General features: G+C 50.3%; 1 protein-coding gene across 10 annotated transcripts in view; it reads left to right on the top strand.

The window, feature by feature from the left end:
• Window positions 1–21693, top strand: part of GGTA1P (glycoprotein, alpha-galactosyltransferase 1 pseudogene) — a 76665-nt gene that overhangs the window by 16538 nt on the left and 38434 nt on the right. For 4 of the 10 annotated variants that reach the window (NM_001323056.1, NM_213810.3, XM_013993814.2 and 1 more), the window contains 1 exon segment: window positions 21418–21529. The gene's annotated coding sequence lies outside the window, so the exon portion shown is untranslated. 10 annotated transcript variants of the gene reach the window in all.

The following is a 21693-nucleotide window of genomic DNA, read 5'->3' as shown; positions in this document are numbered from 1 at the left end:
AACCCCTAGCCTGGGAACTTCCATATGCCGTGGGTGTGGCCATAAAAAAAAAAAAAAAAAAGAAAGAAAAAAGAAAAAACGAAGACATCAGAGCAAGCAAAGAGCTGCCATTAGGTCCCAATCTAGCCCTCTCATTCAAATAGATGGGGACATACACACACACACACACACACACACACACACACACACACAACACAAAAATAGATGGGGAAACTCAGGCCCAGAGAGGGGTAGGGCCTCTCTAGGGTCACTCCACTCCTGCACTGGAGTCCAGGAATCCTGCACCCTGCCTTCCGCCTGTTTAGGGTTTTACCACCTTTGGTCAAGCATCAGCGTGTAATTACGGCCAGACAGCTTATCTGCTGATTCTGCGCTGCCGGGGGCCCCTGGGAACACACCGGGGCGGGGATGGCATGGGAGGCCAGCCCATCCCAGCAGTGTCCTCTGCCTGCACTGCTTGGGGAAGGTCTTGGGCATGGAGCCCTGGTTGTTGCTGGAAAAGCTCAGAAACTCTTTGTTCTCCATCGGCCCCTATGCTGTCGAGAAGCAAGCAGTGCTTCTGCTGCTCTCGAATGTCATATTTCCTGTTTGTGAGCCTGGCCTGAGGTAGAGGACGTGGTGGAGGGCAAGGGGAGGATGGGGCCTTCCTTTCAGGAATTACAGATGTTGGACATGGAACGAGCTGGAAGGTTGTGCCAAATTTTTTCTTTTCCCTTTTTTTTTTTTTGGTCTTTTTAGTGCCACACCCGTGGCATGTGGAAATTCCCAGGCTAGGGGTCCAATTGGAGCTCTAGGCACTGGCCTACACCACAGCCACAGCAACGCCAGACCCGAGCCTCGTCTTCGACCTACACCACAGCTTACAGCAACCCCAGATCCTTAACCCACTGAGCGAGGCCATGGATTGAACTTGCGTCCTCGTGGTTACTAGTCAAATTCATTTCACTGTGCCATGGTGGAAACTCCGTGCCTCATTTTGTAGATAGGGACCCCAAGGCCCCCCCAAACATAAGAACCTGGCCTAGATTCCTAGAAGGCACCCTGCTTTTGGTTTTGGTTTTAGGGTTTAGTTTGGTTTAGATATTGTTGGTTTTTCTTTTTCTTTTTGAGATGATGCAATCATAGGATGTGTGAGCTGGCAGAGATCTAAGAGGTGCCCCAGTCCACCTCCCTCAGTCACATAGGTGAGAACCTGGGGCCAGGGTGAAGGTGGGTATGGATGGGGGGGGGTCCTTCCTTAAGATCCTAGAGATGGCTGCTGGCAGAGCCCTAAGGAGAACTTGTTTTTTTTTTTGAATCAACATGCAACAAGTACCACTGAATGCCACCTCTCAGCCCAATGCTCTTTAATTTTCTGTCCAGTGGGGAGGCAGATCTTAATCAGATAATCATGTCTATGTGTCCAAAGAGTGGTCGCTGCCCTCAAAGAAAAGGTCAGGAATCTACAAGGAAAGTAAGATTCTTGCCTTAGGAAGTGACACAATAGCTGAGACCTAAAGGACCTGGGGTGGGGGGTGAATGGGAGTGAGGGGGGTGGGAAAAGGGGTTCCAGGCAGAGGGAAGAGCACGTGCAAAGGTCCTGAGGCAGGAAATGCCTCATTTTATAGGTGGGCAAGCTGAAGCCCAGAGATTGGAAACTAACCTAGTTTAGTGCCCCTAAGAATCTTTCTTCTCCTTGCCACCCCCTCCCATCTTTAAAGCTTTTTTAAAGGAAAGAGGCACAAGACAAACAACTAATTAAATAAATGAATTAATGGCAGAGCCGGAATTACAGGGAATTTCACACCGAGGGAATTTTAGAAAACCCCGCCGAACTGTAGGACCTTGACTAAGAGCCTCTTTGAGCCTGGAAGATGGAGCCAACCTCCCTGCTTTGCAGATCCCACACAGACCTCCTGTGAAAGGGCCGGCCAATTCAGAAGGCAGAGCCAGGGCAGCAGGACCACCCGCTCCCTTCCCAGGGCCTCTGCCAGGGCCAGCCCTGGGCTCCAGGTCTGCAGGAGCCTCTCTCCACCCCACTATTTGACTGTAATCCTGCGATCCAGTCAGCATTAACCACGTAGGGTACCAAGGCCCGACCAAGACACATAGGAATCTTGGAACAGTGAACATCTAGAGAGTAAAGAAGGACGTATGGGAGCACCTGCTATGCGTCCAGCATCTCAGTAGACACTTCACACAGGCAGCACCCTTTACCCCTCCCAGCAGCCCTGCAAGGTGGGTGCCCTTCTGCCCAGTGGTTACATATGGACACTGAATTTCAGAAGGACACTGCCTGAGGTCACATTTGGGAAAAGTGTCAGAGAACCACGAGATTTGTTTAATTAACTCGCTCTTCTGTCTGGTTTTAAAAAGAAACGTATGCTCATTATAGAACATTTGAAAAAGGCAGAGGTCACGTAGCCAGGGAGGGGCCACTCCAGGGGTAGCCCAGGTCTGCTTATCGTGGCAGCTACCTTCTGCCCTTGTGCCAGCCCTGAGCAGAGGGCCCAGGAGCCGGGCAAGTGGACCCAGGCGGCCTGGGGTGGAGGGCACCCTGGCAGGCAGACACGTGGCTGCCCTTCACACCAAGAGTCTTTAAATCTTTGTTCAGTGTGTTTCTGGGATGGGGAGAGGGTACTGGAGCAGATGGATTGGCAGGGAATACCACTGGGGAGCCTCTCCTGGTTTCTGAATTCATTCTGCCCAAGAACATTTCCCAGAAGCAAGAAGGGATAGAAATCTACTGACAAAGGCACTGTCCCAGCTGCAGTGAGTTAATGCCCTAAAAACACAGCAGCTGTTCCCCCTTTCTCTTCAGTTCGCCTTTGAGCTTTTCCAAGCCAGACAGCTTCTTAGGAAGTTCATTAGAGGATTTGTTTGGGTTCTGTTTTTATTTGGAACTTATTAAATATAGACGAGAGCAACGAGTCTTAGAAAGGAGGGCCGCTGTGCCTGTCGTTGACTTGAGCACCTCGGTGTATCCTTTCGTTGGCATCCTTGGGCTCGGCTCCTTTTATTAACGAAGGACAGGGAACACGCCTTACATTTACGCAAAAGACAGTAACGCATTTGGGCAAAAGTGTCAGAGAACCACGAGATTTGTTTAATTAACTCGCTCTTCTGTCTGGTTTTAAAAAGAAATGTATGCTCATCATAGAACGTTTGAAAAATGCAGAGAAATGCAAAGAATAAAGTGACCACGCTGCCACAAGCTTGTCGCATAGTATTCACCACTATAACCTATGCACCTAGTTCTGGCTTTTTTTTCCCCTTTTATTGTGGTAAAAGATACATAGCATAAACCATTCTAATGCTTTTTGAGGGCATAGTTCGGTACCACTAAGCACATTCACACGTTGGGCAGCCATCCCCAGTGTCAACCATCTGAATTTTTCCATCATCCCAGACAGAAGCGCTGTGCTGCTTAAGCAGTAATTTCCCACTGCCCACCCCCATCCCCCCCACCCCCGTAACCGCTCTTCTACTTTCTGTCTCGGTGAATGTGACAACTCTGGGTGCTTGATCTCAGTAAAATCACACACTATTTGTCCTTTTGTGTCTGGCTTATTTCACTTAGCGTAATGTTTTCAACCTTTATCTGTGCTGAAACATGTCAGAATTGCATTCTTCTTTTTTTTGTTTTGTTTTGTTTTGTTTTTTAGGGCTGCATCCGAGGCATATGGAGGTTCCCAGGCTAGGGGTCCAAATCGGAGCTGCAGCTACCGGCCTACTAACATCCATGTCCAATAATTTTGATGTATAAGATCCATAGCGCTGGTGCAGGGGGTTAAGGATCCAGAGTTGTCAGTGCTGTGGCTCAGGTCACTGCTGTGGCAGGTTCAATTCCTGGCCTGGGAACTTTCATGTGTGTAGCCAAAAAAAAAAAAAAAAAAAAAATCCATACCGTAAATCACAGTCTGTATGAAATTTTGTATCTGACTTCCTTACTTTATTTTCCATTGTATTAACCATTCCTCAAAAGTGTTCTTTAAAGGTTGCATAATATTCCCTTGCATTATTATACCACATTGCTTTTTTCCTTCACTCACTAATTTCTGGGCCACAGCAAAAGGTTTTTAAAATGTGATGATTAAATAACTTGCTTCTGAAAAAGACCCTTATGCTCTCTTCATACTTGCCAAAGGTAAGCTGCTGCCCTCAAGAAATTTTTAAATTTCTCCTTGGGGATTCTTTTTTTTTTGTCTTCTAGGGCCGCACTGGTGGTATATGGAGGTTCCCAGGCTAGGGGTTGAATAGGAGCTGTAGCTGCTGGCCACAGCCACAGCATCGGAGCCGCGTCTGCGACCTACACCACAGCTCACGGCAACGCCAGATCCTTAACCTACTGAGTGAGGCCAGGGATCAAACCCGTGTCCTCACGGATGCTAGTCAGATTTGTTAACCACTGAGCCACAATGGGAACTCTGACTCCTTGGGAATTCTAGGATTATTCAGTTCAGTGGCTTTAAGAGTTCTTTGTAGCCAAAACCCTTTATTGCAAAAAAAAGAGCAAAGAGATAAAAGGAGAGGTGATCTGAGAAGGGTGGATGGGGCCCAGAGTCCGGCTCTCTCAGCCTCCCCAGTTCCTCTGTGTCCCTGAGGGACTTCAGGGAGATTCTGGGGTTTTTCTGGAACACAGTTTGAAAGCCACCAGGCCAATTCAGCACTTTTATTTTGCTTTTTATTTTTTCATTTTTGTCTTTTTTAAGGGCCGCAGGTGTGGCCTATGGAAGTTCCCAGGCTAGGAGTCAAATCGGAGCTGCAGCCACAGCAGCGCAGGATCTGAGCCTTGTCTGTGACCTACACTGCAGCTCACAGCAACACTGGATCCTTTAACCCATTGGGCGAGGCCCAGAATTGAACCTGCATCCTCATGGATACTGCTGAGCCACAACTGAAGCTCCTTAGCTCCTTAATGTAGTGTGGACATCCTAAGAGAGAAAGGGACTTACCGGAAGTCAAGTTCTTTTTTTTTTTTTTTTTTTTTTTTTGTCTTTTTAGGGCTGCACCCTCAGCATATGGAAGTTCCCAGGCTAGGGGTTGAGTCAGAGATACAGCTGAAAGCCTCCACCACAGCCACAGCAACGTGGGATCCAAGCTGAGCCTGCAGCCTATACCACAGCTCACAGCAATGCCAGATCCTTAACCCACTGAGCAAGTCCAGGGATTGAACCTGCGTCCTTGTGGATGCTAGTCGGATTCGTTTCTGCTGAGCCACAACAGGAACTTCTCAGGTTCATTTTTGTATTCATTCATTCATTTGTTCATTCATTTTTCTCAATCTATAACACTCACTGCCTGCTTGTGAGAATGACTGTGGGAGCTTGTTCAAAATACAGGTTTCCAGGACTCTTCCAGATTCCAAAGCAGCGGATGTGTGGAGAGAGCAGGACTGGAACCCCTGGGCTGGGATCTGGGCTGGGGGTGGGGCTTCCCATTCCAGACCCCGAGTTTGCAGATCCTTGCCCTTCCACCTGTATGCCCTTCCTCACCCATCAGACTCCTACTCACCCTCTGAAGCCCAGTTCAAGCATAGCCCCTTCCTCTTTGAAACCGAGCTGCGCAGGCCTATGCAGCCTGGCTTCGTGCTTCCTCTGTGGTCCCAGAGCACAAGAGGGGGCTTCCACCACCTTCATACTTACTTCTTTCCGTCGTGCACAATAGTTAAATTGTTTCCAGGCCTGGCTCCCCAACTAGAATGTAAGCTCCTTATGGAGTTTGTGTAATTTCTGTTTTCCCCACAGTACTAGGCGTAGCGCGGGTGCCTTGTGATTGTTTCTTGCCTGGACTTGGATCTAGTATGGCTCCATATTTGGAGGATACGAAAACTGAGCCTGTAATTTGCGGAAGGTCATCCAGCCCACCAGGGCAGTGCCAGACTGCCACCCGGTTGTCCTGGGGCTCAGCCCTCACTACTGGCCAGCTGGCAAGGAGGCACAGAGCATTGGCTCTGCTACCTTATCCCTGAGTCTTGTAATCACCCAGGATTTCTGAAATCCAGAGAGTTCTGCTTGGATTCACCTGGATTCAGTGTATATGTTTGGATGCCTGGAATTTAAAGTAAATTCTGGTTCAGTAAAGTATAAAACTTCAGCATATACAATATGGGAGATTATGTGAGTGCTACTTGGACCAAGCCAGTGCTCAGAAGCTAAGAAAGCAAGTCTCATCGTGGGTGGTCGGCCCATCTGCCCTCAAGGATGCATCGTCTGGGAGTGGGACTGACCAGAGATGGCTGCTGTCCTGTTATCCCAATTTGTGATCAAGAGCTGATGCTTTTCTAATTAGCACACTGGATGTTAGGAATTGTTTTGTTTTGTTTTGTTTTTTGCTTTTAGGGCCACTCTTGCGACTTATGGACGTTCCCAGGCTAGGGGTTGAATCGGAGCTACAGCTGCCGGCCTACACGCCAGTTCCTTAACCCACTGAGTGGGGCTAGGGATCGAACCTGCATCCTCACGGATCCTAGTCAGGTTTGTTAACCGCTGAGCCACGAAGGGAACGCCCTTGTTTTGTTTTTTTACTGGGGAAACAAGTGACTTCTTTACTGTGATGAATGTTATACTTGGGCTGACACTGCTGAAATCAAAATATTCATGACAGGGAGTTCCATATGCCAAACCTACGATATTTATGTTTATGCTATGTGAATACAATAAAGTAGCTCCTGTTCACTCCCCACTGTGGCATGAATTTGGTGTAGGGTCCCTTACCCTCCACCAGCCAGAAACTCTGGGTTCCAGGAGAACAGGGGACAGAACCCTGTCACTGTAACCCTGGTATCTGCTTCTGCAGGGGACCTTAACCTTTATTGTGCCATGGACTCTTTTGGCATCTGGGGGAGCCTATAGACCCCTTCTGGGAATGTTTTAAATGTGAAAAATAAGTGACTAGGATTATAGAGGGAATGACTTAAGTTGAACTATATTTATTAAAAAAATATTAAGAGTTCCCGTCGTGGCTCAGTGGTTAACAAATCCAACCAGGAACCATGAAGTTGCCGGTTTGATCCCTGGTTTCATTCAGTGGTTTAAGGATCTGGAGTTGCCGTGAGCTGTGGTGTAGGTTGCAGATCTGGTGTTGCTGTGGCTGTGGTGTAGGCCAGCAGCTATAGTTCTGATTAGATCCCTAGCCTGGGGACCTCCATATGCTGCGGGTGTGGCCCTAGGAAAAGACCAAAAAAAAAATGCGTATATATATATACATATATATATATATATATATATATATTATTAGGGGTTCAATTTCAGCTGAACCAAACTGAGATGCTTCCTCATCTGTAAAGTGGGGGTAGTTCCAGTACTGACCTCTCAGAGCTTAGTGAGAACTGAATGAATGTCAAGTGCTTAGAACCCAGCCCAGCATTCAATAAATAGTAGCATTTGCTGCCTCTGTTTATTATTATTATTATTATCATCATCATAATATAAGGTACAGATTCCTGCTCTTCAGGAGCTCACAATGTGAAATTGGCTGTATGTAATTATATATAAGGGACTAAAAGTAGAAGTCAGAGTGCAGAACAGAAGTGTGACAGGAGGCCAAGGGGAGCTCAGAGGAAGTGAAATGGCTTCTGGCTGAAAGAGCAACATTGGGAAGATGGTAGACTTAACTAGGGAATATCTCACTCTGTGTGAGATGGGCAGTGTATCAGTCAGGATGGTGTAGGTTATGCTACAGTAACAAACAGCCCCTAAATCTTTGGGGCCAAACCCATAACGGTTTATGTCTTACTCTAATTAACATGAGCCCCGTGGGTCAGCTAGGGGCTGTGCTCCTCATTCAAGGAGCCAGGCTGATGGAGCAGTTACGTCCTTGAATATACTTCATGGCACAGAGAAAGAGAGCCCTGGAGGGTCTTTGACCAGCAATTAAATACTTGGGCCAACTCACATCTTATTGGTCAGACTAGTCACATGGCCCTACTCAACTGCAAGGGGACCAGGAAATGAAATCCTACTATGAAGGTGGAGAGCAGGAAACATTTAGTAGAACAGTATCCTGAGTACCCCAGGCAGGCTGTTCCCTTCTGCACCTCGCATGCTAATCAGCTCTGCCAGCTGAGGCAACCAGGCTGGTGGTGCAGACAGAGCAGGCTGTAGGCTTTCCTTTGTGAGGGCTAGGAAACCACACCCAGAGAAGAAAAACCCCAAAGCCACTTCTTCTCCGCCCCAACTGCTAAGCAGAGGAACAAAAAGGTGCCCGAAACTGCCAGCCTCTCTAGGGGAATCAAAAGCAGAAGCTCATTGAAGAAGACAGCAGCCAGGAAAAGGGTAGGTGATATGTGCTGGGAGCTCCTGGTGCTAAACACTGGGGTGGGAGGTGAAGGCAGAGGCAATGGGGTGGAATCGGAGTTTCCAAACCACATTCTTCATCACAGCCCATAGGATGCTTTGTAAGTGGAACACATATTTAGGTGTTTTTTACTCCATTGCTGAACTATTTTATGTTTGAGAGGGATCTTCTTTTTGAATTGGGTGCCTCACTTGTCTCCAATAAACACACGATGCTCCCCTTTTCCCAGTGGCATTTCCATGTCCCATCAGAGGTTTTCCTGGGCATTAATAAGAAAACTCTAGAAGAAGACCATTGACTGCAGCCCTTCGCCCCGTCTCTAAGCTCTTGATTTCTGGTGCTGTGGCTAATAGGCGTCTCAGCCTAGAGAGATGCCAGATACCGGGTACTAGCCCTGGCCTCTTCACCTCATCACCAAGTGGCCCTGGATAAGTTACTTCCCTGCCTTGGTGCCTCAGTTTTCTCATCTGGAAAGTGAGGCAGCTCAGAAGATTGGGGCCATGCTTGAGAGAGAGTGACCCTGGGTGGTAAACATGTTCCTGTAGCCACACGGGCAAGGAGGCAGGTGAGCTTGCTCTCCGAGTCTTCCAGAAGTCCATGGAGCCCAGAGAGGGGCTGACTCATTGCTGTCACAGGACACTCACCTTGGCTCCAGGATGTAGAAGTGTTGCTGTCCGGGCTCAGCTTCCCACCAGGAAGGGCTCCACTTCCCACTAGCTCTGTGAGAAAGGCACAGAATAGGCTAATCCTTATTGACCTAGCAGCCTGAATGGTGCCTGGCACATGGTAGGTATCAACATTGGTGTTAAGTTTTGGGGGGGGGGTCTTCTTTTGTCTTTTTAAGGCCACACCTGCAGCATATGGAGGTTCCCAGGCTAGGGGTCTTATTGGAGCTGTAGCCACTGGCCTATACCACAGCTACAGCAACTCGGGATCTGAGCCGCATCTGCAACCTACACCACAGCTCACAGGAACGCCAGATCCTTAAACCACTGAGCGAGGCCAAGGATGGAATCCATGTCTTCATGGATGCTAGTTGGGTTTGCTAACCGCTGAGCCAGGATGGGAACTCCCTGGTGTTAAATATTTATTTAATGAATAAATAAACAAACACGTAATTCCCTTCAACTCTGAATCAGGCTCCCTGTGGGACAGGAAGGGCTGAAGAAATTCTTGGCTGCACCCAAACCCAGCTTCCAGTCCCAGCTGAGCCCCCCTTGGGGAGTTACCAGACTCCTCCTCCTCCTCCTCCTCCACACGTGGAGACCCAGCCTGACTCACGGGCTGCAGCTCAGACTCCAGCGGAAGGGGAAAGGTGGATTTGTAAATGCCCCCTGCACAGGAAGGGCTGTTGTTTTGGGGACAGGGGAACATAGTGGACCCTGGAGATACAGAGCAGGTGGTGCCAGAGCCTGTGAGGTGGAGAGTTCTGCAATAATCACTATTGGGAATTGAGAAACTACCATCTATTGGGCACTTGCTGCAACATCAGGGGTCATGCCAAGCTTGATGTGCGTCATCTCACCGATGGTGAGTCACTGTTATTCTCATTTTACAGAGGAGAAAAAGCAAGTCCTAGAAGGTCCAGTGACTTGCCCAAGGTCACGCATTTAGTCAGTTCCCAGGCCTGTCTTGCTCAAGTGCAAGCTCTAATCTCTGGGCATACTGCCTCCTGTCACTGTGATGAGGTGGGGACAGTGCTTGTCTCTTAGGGACCAGCGATAATAATACAAGTTGCTTTTTTCCCAAGTACCTACCAGGAGCTTTACAGACTGTTCATCTTGTCAACAATTCAAGGAGTAAGGAATTATCATCCCTCTTTAACAGATGAGTAAACTGAGGCTCGGAATGTGAAGTGACTGAGCCAGGGCTTCGCAGCAAGAAAGTGGGGGGTGGGGGTGGGGCGCCACTGGCATTTGAACTGGGGCCTGGCTCTTTCCAAGAACGGGCAAAGGAGTTCCCATCGTGGCGCAGCAGAACAAATCCGACTAGGAACCATGAGGTTGCGGGTTCGAGCCCTGGCCTGGCTCAGGGGGTTAAGGATCTGGCATTGCCGTGAGCTGTGGTATAGGTCGCAGACGTGGCTCGGATCTGGCGTTGCTGTTCTGTGGTGTAGACCGGCAGCTGTCGCTCCAATTAGACCCCTAGCCTGGGAACCTCCACATGCCGCTGATGCGGCCCTTAAAAAAAAAAAAAAAAATGGCAAAAGACAAAGAACAGGCAGAGGAAAAGCCATCTCCATTGTGGGCTCAGTTAAGAGGTTTTGGGGTGTTGTTGTTGTTGTCTTTGTTATTTTTAGCTTTCCACTAGGAAGGAAATCTCTCATGATTAGAGATTAATTCTTGGAAGGTCTTTTATGCTCGTCAACTTGTTACAAGAAAAAAATCTAGTGAGGGGGGAAAAAAGCCCAAGACAAAACAACCTTAGGATTTTCCAGTAAATTCTTAGACTTTTAATTCCTCCCAGCCTACACAGGGAGGCAGGGGGAGCTGAGATGATCCCAGCAACAGGCACTGAAGGGGACAGGTTAGGGGAGGGGTGGCAGAAAGGCTTTTACCACCTCTTGTACCACAGGCAGTAGCAGGAAGGATGCTGGAGAGGGGGAGGTCACGGCACCGGCTGTTGGTAAACACAAGCCCTGACTCCTGGAGGGTCCAAGCCGAGAGGCGTCTTGAAGGGGACTTCATCGAACTCTATTTTATTGAACCGTTTTTATGTAGGGTGACAGGCAACATGATTTGTCCTCCACACCTGCACACCTTTGAAAGTGAAAGGAGGTACTAAAACATTGAGCCATAACAAGTATAAATCAGAACTGTTCTAGGGGAAGCACCTTGATTTTAGAGGCCCTGGGAAACTACCTGCACCAGGAGGGGTTGCTGTGACAAGGCCAAGCACAAATGGCAAAAATGGGAGGGTGGTAAAGCAAAATACAACAGGTGATGGGGCAGGGAGGAGCTGGGACTTCCTCCGGGGGACACCTGTGCAGCCCCACTCTGCCAGCCCCAGCCCACTGAACACAACTGCAGTAGCTGCGGTCTGCAGACAGCACGTGTCCCTCTCGCCAGACTAGGACCTGATAAATGCAGAGAGTGGCCCTTGCTGGTTCCTGGGCCTCCCTTTTTGGCTGAGGGACAGAGAGGCTTCTTTAGACCTTGACTCTCAGCTGTACTGATGGGAGCCAGGTAGAGCACACCTGTTGGCTCGGGAATCCTGGCTTCCTACCCTGCGTGCCCTTCCCTCACCTCTTGGTCTGGCCTCTGGAGCCTCCTCACGTGCTCTGAAGGCAGCTGCCATTATGCTCTGCTGGGGTCTTCCCCTAGAGTCTGTGGCCGGACATGAGGGGTGAGCCCAGAGAGCTGGCAGGCAACATGGTCAGAGACCCCGGCCCCACCTTGTCATCCGAAGGGGGCGGGAATCAACCAGGCACGCAGGGAGTTGCCGGAGTTGGAGGTACAGCTGGAAACGGGACCCCTCTCTGTTGCCACCCCTCTGTTTGCCTGACAGTCCCGCTCCTTGGGATTCTCAAACAGCAGCAACCTTGCCCGAGCAATTGTCCGTGGCCTTCCCTCTTCCAGGGGAAGCAGGGCCAGAGGCGGTCACGGGTGGAGCTGAGCTGAGAATTCAGATGGGGTTTCTCCCAGCAACAACTTTTGTTCTTGTTTCTCCTCCTGCCTCTCGGCCCTGCCCCTCAGATTTCAAGGCGGTGCCCATTAAGGAGGCCCCATTCTGCTCTCCGTGCTCCTTTCCCTTGGCACACAGAAGACCTGCCGACTCCTGCCTGCACGCTGGGCTGGCAGCTCCGAAACTGGGCTCTCCCCGGGCTCTCTCTCTGGGACAACATTGCTGAATTGACTTCTGCAGGTTCTTCAAACTCAGCACCTCTTGAGCAGAACTCACTGACTCCCCCTCCTCTCAGCCCCGCCGCTCCATGTCAGTCAGCAGCGATGCCACCCACTCTCCTCCTTCAACCAGAAACCTGGGAACCAGCCCCATTCCCAGACCACCTGCAGACCTCATGCAGACACAGGTTCCTGGGCTGTGGGCCTGCTGCTCTGCATTTCTTAACAAGCTCCCAGGTGATGCTGATGCTACCGGTTGCTCAGTCCACACTTTGAGTCCCACCAAACTAGTCTCATTTCTGCCTCACTCCCTTCATCCCATTGCTCACTGTTATTCTTGCTGTTGTTATCACCATAGTTCATGTTTATTGAACACACAGGTGCCAAGCACTGTACCAGGCATGCATTTTAGCCTACAAAGCTGTACGGAGCACCAGGGGCTGTAATAGACAGATGTTTCCACACAGGTACCAAACGCACAAAAATATCTGCCCACAGAGTTGACACTCTGGTAGAAGAAGAAATAAAATTGAAAGATAGATAACTACAAAAGGAAAGTAATTTTAAATCCAGGACAGTTTCTCTAAAGTAACACTGAAGCAGATTTTCAAAGACGTGACCCGGTAGTTCCTATTGTGGCTCAGGAATCCGACTAGTAACCTTGAGGTTGCGGGTTCGATCCCCAGCCTTGCTCGGTGGGTTAAGTATCTGGCGTTGCCGTGAGCTGTAGTGTAGGTCGAAGATGCGGCTTTGGCATTGTTGTGGCTGTGGCGTGGGCTGGCAGCTACAGTTTCGATTCAACCCCTAGCCTGGGAACTTGCATGTGCTGTGGGTGTGGCCCTAAAAAGCAAAAAAAAAAAAAAAAAAGAAAGAAAGAAAGTAAGATAGATGTAACCCTATGTCTCAAGATGCCACTTCTTTCTTGTCTTCCAGCTCTACCTGTGGGGTTAGGTCTCTACTCTTTCCTCTGACATTGGCCAGCAGCCTCCTGGCTGGGCTCCCTCATCCTTCAGCCAAGGAAGTCTTCTAAAAAGCAAATCGTGTAACTTTCTTTGCCTAGTGGCATTCAAGGATTCTCTAGTACTTTCAGGATGAAATGCCCATTTTTCAGGTGCAAGTTCAAGGTTCCTGGTGATGAGATTCTGCACAGCTCTCCAGCTTCTCTGCCTCCTGGCCCCCTTCTCCCTCCTCGCTTCAGCTGCTCTGGATTGGAGCCTGTCACCTACCCGCTTTATCCCCAGACTTGCCAACCCACCCATTCTGTCTCCTGCTCCTTTCAAAAAGGGGGAGCACTTTCAGCCTGTCTTGGTGGCACCCCCATCTCCCCGCCAAGAGATGCTCTTCAGCCCCCATCCTCTCCCTCCTCTGAATCTTCAAACCCTCCTCTCCTCGGCTCTGTCTCATTAAGGGCTTTTCATTATCAGCAGTGTACTCAAGGGTATTTCCTTTTTGCTCCATGTGTCTCTAGCTGGCACCCTCCCTCCAGCCCTTCCCAAGGCAAGCTGCTGGCGAGAGGTCCTTGCACGTCACTTTCTCACCTGACCTTCATTCCTTGACCCACTGCAATCTGGTGCCCAGCTCTGTGCTTCCATAGGTTCTTGGTTCCAGCTGCCCCAGGGCCCCCTCTTCTTTCACATCCTGCTCCTCTTGGGAGGAAGCTTACCCATTCATGGCTCTGTGATGCCCAGAGCTGAGTATTGACAGACCGGCAGCATTTCGGCGGGACATCCCACAGATGCCTGTCCCGGGGAGGCATTTCTCTTCTTCCTATAATCCTGGCCAAGTAGAGATGCTCTAAGATGTTTTCCTCTTTCTCAAGACCACCCCTACCTCCCCGCCTGCCTCCAAACTTTCGCTTTCAACTCCGTAATTATATGCAGCGTTTCCACCCTCACAGGTGGTTCTGCTAGTGTTTACACGCTCCCAGCCAATAGGCATTTGGGAAACGGTCTCTAGTGGGTAGAATTGTGTCTTCCAAAAAAAAAAATGGGTTCACGTCCGAATCCCCAGTGCTTATGAATATGAGTTTTTTTGGAAATAGATTCTTGTCAGATGACTCAAATTAAGATGAGGTCATGCTGGATTCGGGTGGGCTCCAATCCAGTGACTGTTGTCCTTCTAAAGAGAGGGAAATTTGGAGGCTGACACACACGGAGAACACTGTGTGATGATGCAGACGGTGTTGGGTTATGCTGCCCCAAGGAATGCCAAGGGTGGCTGGCAACCACCAGAAGCCAGGAGAGAAGCCTGTAGAATTCCTTTTCATGACCTTCAGAAGGAACCAGCTCTGCTAACACCTTGACTTTGGACTTCTGGCCTCCAGAAGTATAAGAGGATAAACTTCTGCTGTGTTAAGCCACCCACTTTGTGGTGCTTTATTACAGTAGCCCCAGCAAGTCCATCTGTCCATCTGTCACCAGCCTACTGATCCTCAAGACCTCCTCTCTACCAGACCCTGTGGTGAGGACCACCAGGGACCTTGACCTAAAGCAGACTTCCCTGCTGCCCTTGAGAATGTGCGTGCAGAGAGTGAGATGGACATATGTCCAAGAACCTGCGCTCTAGGTGCCGTGAAACCAGCAGGCCACACCAGGGCTGTGAGAATCCACTTGTGCCAGGAGGCAGATCTTGGAGGAGGTGACCTTGCGCTCTGAAGGCTGCATGTTCATCAGCCAGGTTTGCAGAGCAAGTAACAACAGGCTCTTCACAGCCACCGAGCCCAGGTGGGTCCTGGGAATGTTCCACTTCGACTCCGTCAGTGCCCACACGGGGCGTGAGGCCCAGGAGGGGAAAAATGTGCCTGTGGCCACGTGGCCTGTGGAACCGTGTCTTTGGATTTATATGGCACTTTCTTGGCCTTTCTTTTATCTGGTTATATTATTAGTATTAGACTTCGATTTTTTTGAAAAATGTTCTTCACTGCAAACCACTCCTTTCCACGGGCGCTTTGGAAAGAAATGCTTCTGGGCTGAGCTGGGTGGGGGCGGACCCACCTGTCCTTATCTTCTCAGTTGCTTGAGTCCACACCTCAGCCTCACCATGATGGGGGGAAGGTTCCTGTGGCCCTAGCAGATTCCAAGTCCCCTGACTCAGGAAGCTGTTTCCCTTCTCTTTGCTTGGCCGAGTTTCTTTGTCTTGGGGCCGGAATTGTGCTCCATTTCCTCTTTTCTGTCACCCTGGGAAGGGTTCAGGGGGGCTCGTGAGTGGGCTGGTGATTCTGTGGCATCCTGCCCCATCCCTACGCCCCGAAAGCCGAAGGTGGTTGGTTCATAAAATGACCTCCAGCACCTCCCAGGATGGACTGGGCCTGAGCCTGAGCAGAGGAGGATTTATAAATTCTGAAGTGTGGGGCTGCCTGCCTCCCCCGGCAGGTTAGTTTTTCAGCCTGTCTTCAGTGAGAAGGAAGAGAAGGGTGAGTGGCTGTGCAGGCTGATATGCCAGATCCCTGGGAGGCAGGGGAAGCCCATCTGGAAAGGTCTGGTCACATCCCCTCCTCCATGAAGCCTTCTGAGTCCCCCAGTCAGACTGCTATAGGAGCCCAGTTCACAACTCTACCCTCAGACTCAGGCCCAGGCAGGATGGAGTGGAAATGGGAGGGACCTTGCACTTCACAGATGAGAAAACAGACGCACAGAGAAGGGACAGACACGCCTACATCCCCTAGGTTGGGGAGCAAGGGTTCAAACAATACTTTTCGCTTCTGGCACAAAACAATTTCCCTTAAAAGAGGAGTCATCTATGGCCAGTATATCACATTCTGTAATCAAAGAAGGGTACTTCTTTTTTCATTTATTTATTTATGTCTTTTAAGGACCGTACCCATGGCATATGGAGGTTCCCAGGCTAGGGGTTGAATTGGAGCTGTAGCTGCGGCCTACACCACAGCCACAGCCACAGCAACACCAGATCCAAGACGTGTCTGTGACCTACACCACAGCTGGTGGCAATACTGGATCCTTAACCCACTGAGCGAGGCCAGGGATCGAACCCAAGACCTCATGGATACTAGTCAGATTCGTTTCTGCTAAGCCACAATGGGAAACCTGTTTTCTTTTTAAAATCTGATTTTGATCTGATTTGGCTAGTTTATCACAGTCCATCCTTACCTGGTCAAATTCACATACTTCTGCTGCCTGCCTGGCTCCTGTAGGCTTTCACTCAGCATTAATTCAGCAAATATCTACTGAACGTCTGATAGATGTCAAATACTGTTCCAGGTACCAGGAAAGCCCAGAAGTGACCAAGACAGAAGACAAGTGCTCCTCCCACCCCCCAAAGAACTTGGGTTCTAGTGGAATCTGGTTCATGACCCTCTTCTTGTTCTGCTTCCGTTAGCATCCCCAGCTTGGTCTGGCTTCACCACCACCAGGGGTGTACGAGGCTGAGGTGGGACAGACTCACAGAAAGACCCCAAACTTGTCTTCCATTCCAGGGCTGCTGACTCAGACCATACGACTCTGTAAGTTTCTTCCCTGATCTTCAGTTCCCTTTCTTATAACTTGGGCTTGTAATATTTCTCCTACTTAGCCTCTATGTTATGTGGCTTTTGTGGATGGCAGTGGGCTCTAAACGGGGCGTGGGTGTGACCTTGACGGAAGATGAGCTTATCACGTGTTCAAAAAGCAGTCCTGCTTTGAGGCAGGGAGCTGACTTACCTGACTTTGAGGTTCTCTCTACTGAGGAAAGAGTGAGAACTTCTGTGGGGGGTCGGGGGCAAGGGTACCCCCTGGCACCTACTGCCCAATTGTGAATAAGGAGCAGGTGCTTCTTTCTCACCTCCATCTGGGGTCCTTGGCCTGAGGAAGGGGTGAGAAGGACCAAGAGAGGGTAGGAATAGAGCGGTTTCCTTGGGTGGGGAAATCCTCCAGCCACCTGTGCTGGTGCTCAAGCCCAGGGTGTCATCAGTACCCGGGCCTCGCCCTTCCGTGGGAGCGCCTCACATCTCCCCAGCTGTCAACAAAGCCAGCTTCTTTCTTCTCTAGGAAGAGTCTGACCTATAGAGCTTGAAGGACTGACATGAGCCCCAGAGAGGGACTTCCTGGTGTGCAGGAGGAGGGCTGAGGCTCAGGATGGATGCTTGCAGAGGCAGGAGTGCTTCAGCATGGCTTTGGTGGAGTCTGTCCTGGAGTTACCTGGGGCAGAGGCAGATCTCAAGATGATTAGCAATGTACTGGCCTGGAAGAGTCATCATGATTTCATTTTTCCAGCTCTTCTCAAGGAAATAGACTTATAGATGCAACCTCTCTTGACTGCCGTTATTTATTATGTGGGCTTTTGCCAAGATCGTTTCAGCTCTGATACTCACAGGCGTGTGTGGGGGGCAGTACTTAACAGTAACGGAAACGTCGTGCCAGGAACCCTTCCCTCCGTACCTTTCCCCACCTGCAGGGTTACGTGGTCAAAATGACTATTTGATACACAAATGTAAACTCCAAGGAGCTGCAGCCTCGGATTAATAGAACAGCAGAGACGGACAATGATTGAGCACCTCAAGCACTTTTCCGGGCGTGTCTCCTTAATTCTTGCAATATCGGGTAATACGTATCTCTAGACACTTACCATGTGCCAGCTACCATCCAGCTGCTGTTGTTCCCATTGTGCAGCCATAGAAACAGAGACACAGAGAGGTTAAGCACATTGCCCAGGATCGCACATGGGCAGGCCTGGGACTCGAACTCCGGCAGCCTGGGCCCAGAGTCCACATTCATAACCACGGTGCTCTAGGCCCCTCACCCACCCCGAGCGGTGGGGATTATAATTATCCTCACCACACGGAAGAGGAAACCAACTAAACTGCTCCATCACTCACAAGTGACAGCAAGAATGTCTTATACCTGCCCTAAACGTATTTAGGATTAAAAGTGACAGCTGCAATCTTTGTATCTGTAGCACTTTTTGCCAAGAACACTTAATTCTCCCTCTCCCACAGGGTGGGAATCCGGACCTTTGTGTTTCTCAGTGGAAGGGGTCTGGGGCATGAAGCCGGGACCCTTCACACCTGGGCTGCAGCTGCTGAGCCGCAGCTCCAAGGCCCTGCACTCCTCTGCAGGGGACATGGCAGATGGACAGGCTCTGAATGCTGGCTGTCATCTGACAGGCCTATGGACTGTTAGGGCTGGAAGGGGCCTTGGGGAACATTGAGTGATGAGATTAGTCGGCCTGGCTGGGCTGGGAAACGTGCCAAACTCCTACCTGGATGGCCACTGGCCTCCTTTGATCAGCAGACCTGAGGCTCACTTGCTACAGTTCCCTGCCTCTCCATGAAGGAATGACCGGAAGTACATGCTTCCTTGTTTTGAGAGTCTGGGCATCAGGGTATGTCGGAGAAGGAGGAAGGTCATGTCGGATCCTCTGGAAGTTGAATTTTCTGCCTTCCAAGTTTGCATACTCTGTCGTGCTCTGATTCATGAGCCTGGAGCCTCTAATTCCACGAACCTGTAGGGTGTTCCCCAGAGGCAGCTCAGGAGGAAGGGCAGCATCAGACCCACCAGCCGGCAACTTTGAGCAAGTCACAGAGGCTCCCAGTGCCTCCCTCCCTTCCCTGACCCGGGGCGGGTGAGCCTGAGGATTTGCTGAGTTAAAGGAGAGAGGCTGCTTTGTAAACTGGAAGGTGGCAACCATGATGGGTGCTTGCTTTTTTTTGTTGTTGTTGTTTTGTTTTTTTGTCTTTTTGCCTTTTCTAGGGCCGCTCCTGCAGCATATGGAGGTTCCCAGCAGGCTAGGGGTCAAGTTGGAGCTGTAGCTGCCAGCCTACGCCAGAGCCACAGCAACGTGGGATCTGAGCCGCGTCTGCAACCTACACCGCAGTTCACGGCAACACTGGATCCTTAACCCACTGAGCGAGGCCAGGGATTGGACCCGCAACCTCATGGTTCCTAGTCAGATTTGTTAACCACTGAGCCACGATGGGAACTCCTGGGTGCTTGCTTCTTGAAAGGACCAGTTTATCTTAGCCCAGTTCCTGAGCCTCCAAATGCTGTGAACTTTCCCTCCCAGTTGACCACAGTCCAGCTGCCTGCATCATTTAATGTGAAAGATCTTCCCTGAGTCCGTACTTAGGTGCTCTGTGGTGCTTGGTATTGGGGCGTTGAACCCAAGAGAAGGAAAAAACGGGGTCTATCCATGACCCTGTGGCCCTGAGACCCTGTAGACTCAGGGGAAGTCAGAATTCCCAAGAGAAGGCAGCTTCCAGCAGGAAGATTTCTGTGCATCTTTGTTTTTAACACACACACTGAAAGGGAATGTTTGTGAGGCATTTTCCCAAGGTGGACACACCTGCATAACCACTACCTGGCTCGAGAAACAACATGACAAGCCCCCCCCCTCCCCCAGCAGCTCTCTGAGCCTCCCCTTCCCAGTCTCTACCACTCCCACTCTGACTTCTGGCACCACAGATTGGTTTTGTCTTTTTTTTTTTTTTTTTTGTCTTTTTAGGGCTACACTTGGGGCATATGGAAGTTCCCAGGCTAGGGGTCCAATTGGAGCTGTGGCTGTTGGCCTACACCACAGCCACAGCAACATGGGATCCGAGCCGCATCTGCAACCTACACCACAGCTGGTGGCAATACTGGATCCTTAACCCACTGAGTGAGGCCAGGGATCGAACTTGCATTCTCGTAGATACTGGTCAGATTTGTTTCTGCTGAGCCACCATGGGAACTCCCTGGTTTTGTCTATTTTTTTTTTTTTTTTTTGTCTTTTTTGCCATTTCTTGGGCCGCTCTTGCGGCATATGGAGGTTCCCAGGCTAGGGGTCGAATCGGAGCTGTAGCCACCAGCCTACGCCAGAGCCACAGCAACGTGGGATCCGAGCCGAGTCTGCAACCTACACCACAGCTCACGGCAACGCCAGATCCCTTAACCCACTGAGCAAGGCCAGGGACCGAACCCGCAACCTCATGGTTCTTAGTCGGATTCGTTAACCACTGCGCCACGACGGGAACTCCCGGTTTTGTCTATTTTTGAACGTTAAATAAATGCAAGCATCCAGGGCTGCTTTGACTCAGTACCATGTGTGAGATTTACCCTGTTGATGTCAGCAGCTGTGGCTGGTTCCTTCTCACGGATGTGTGTGACCCTCACCTGGACCACACCTGATCTGGCTGATGATGGGCCTTGGGGTTTTTCCAGCTTTTGGTCCCAGGTCACGTCTCTGTTTGAACTTAAATGCACTTGCTTTCAGGTATTAATCTGGGGCGGAATGACTGGAACATGAGGTGTGGTTGGTTCAGCTTTAGTAGATGCCAGCAGGGAGGATTTCAGTAGTTTATTAAGCAGATCTTGAAGACTGTGGTCAACTAGCTCATGCCCCAGAGGAGGGGGCGGTGAATTTCTTCCCCAGAACAGGAGTGAGAAGCTAAATTAGGCATCCATCCGCTGGAAGCTGAGGGGGCAGTTCTTGGCTCCTTTCTGTCAGGTTTCGGCCCCTTCTCCTTAGTCTGGGGTTTCTAGGCTCTACTCCCAGGAAGTGTCTGGGGCCACTTGGGAAGAATGGGTGGGGGGGCTCTGAGCCCCTACTTACTTCATTTCCCTCCTTCAGCCAAAGCCCCCTGTGTCCTCTGTTTTACATAGTGGGGTTCTGAGAATGACTTCATTTTTTTTTTTTTTTTTTTTAAAGCTTTAGCTGTTGCGACATTTACAAATCCACTGCTGTGAGGTCTCTTCCAGCTAGGAAATTCTATTTTGGGAGCAGGAGGTGGGTGTGGGGAGGGTTAAGCATTATTCAGCCAAAGAGTTGGGTTGGGCCTCAGTGACCTTTTGAAGTTCTTATAGCTTGGCTTGCCATGCAGGAGATCTCAGAACATTCTATAAAAATAGTGTTCAAACAGAACAACTTCTGAAGCCTAAAGGATGCGAACAAGAGGCTCGGAAGGTAGCATTTCAACGGGAGTTTTGAGGATGCTCTCCTTTAGCCACCCCTCTCCATTTTCTGCCCCCTTCTTTTTAAATTCTCCATTGGCTGTCCCTGCTAGTTGTCATTTGGGGTGGTTTGGGTTCAGAATGGTTCTCATTTTCGCCGAGGAGTGGGTGATGTGGGCGGCCTGTGTGTCTCTCCCAAGGGTGGTGGCTGTCCCTCCTCCACCACCAGGCCTAGTTTGGACCTGTAGTTTCGCTTAGTGAAGGAGGCCGGGCCGATCCTGGGCCGGAGAGAGACGTCTCTGCCTTGGCATGCAGCTCTGAGTCAACAGGCCTGATAAACAGCCCACTTCCCAGGGCGAGCAAGGAGGAACAAGGCCCCTGGCTGCTGTGGGATCCGTCTGCGCTCCTCTTCGTGAAACCGCTGTTTATTCTTTTGACAGGAGTTGGAACGCAGCACCTTCCCTTCCTCCCAGCCCTGCCTCCTTCTGCAGAGCAGAGCTCACTAGAACTTGTTTCGCCTTTTACTCTGGGGGGAGAGAAGCAGAGGATGAGGTACGTGAAACGTTGAAATGATTTACCTCCGCTTTGCTGGGGTCACCGGGGGGGTGGGTATCATGAGCTGGCTGCAGCGTGGAGAGAGGAGCCCCCCTCTCCCCCTGACTTCTTGCTGCTCCCCCCAGTTGTTCTGAAAGAAGACAAAGTCCTCCAGTCCCCGG

This window comes from Sus scrofa, chromosome 1 (assembly GCF_000003025.6).
Source record: "Sus scrofa isolate TJ Tabasco breed Duroc chromosome 1, Sscrofa11.1, whole genome shotgun sequence".
NCBI classification, from domain to species: Eukaryota; Metazoa; Chordata; class Mammalia; order Artiodactyla; family Suidae; genus Sus; species Sus scrofa.
Note: the sequence above shows the minus strand (reverse complement) of the source record. Positions and strands in the feature narration are given on the sequence as shown.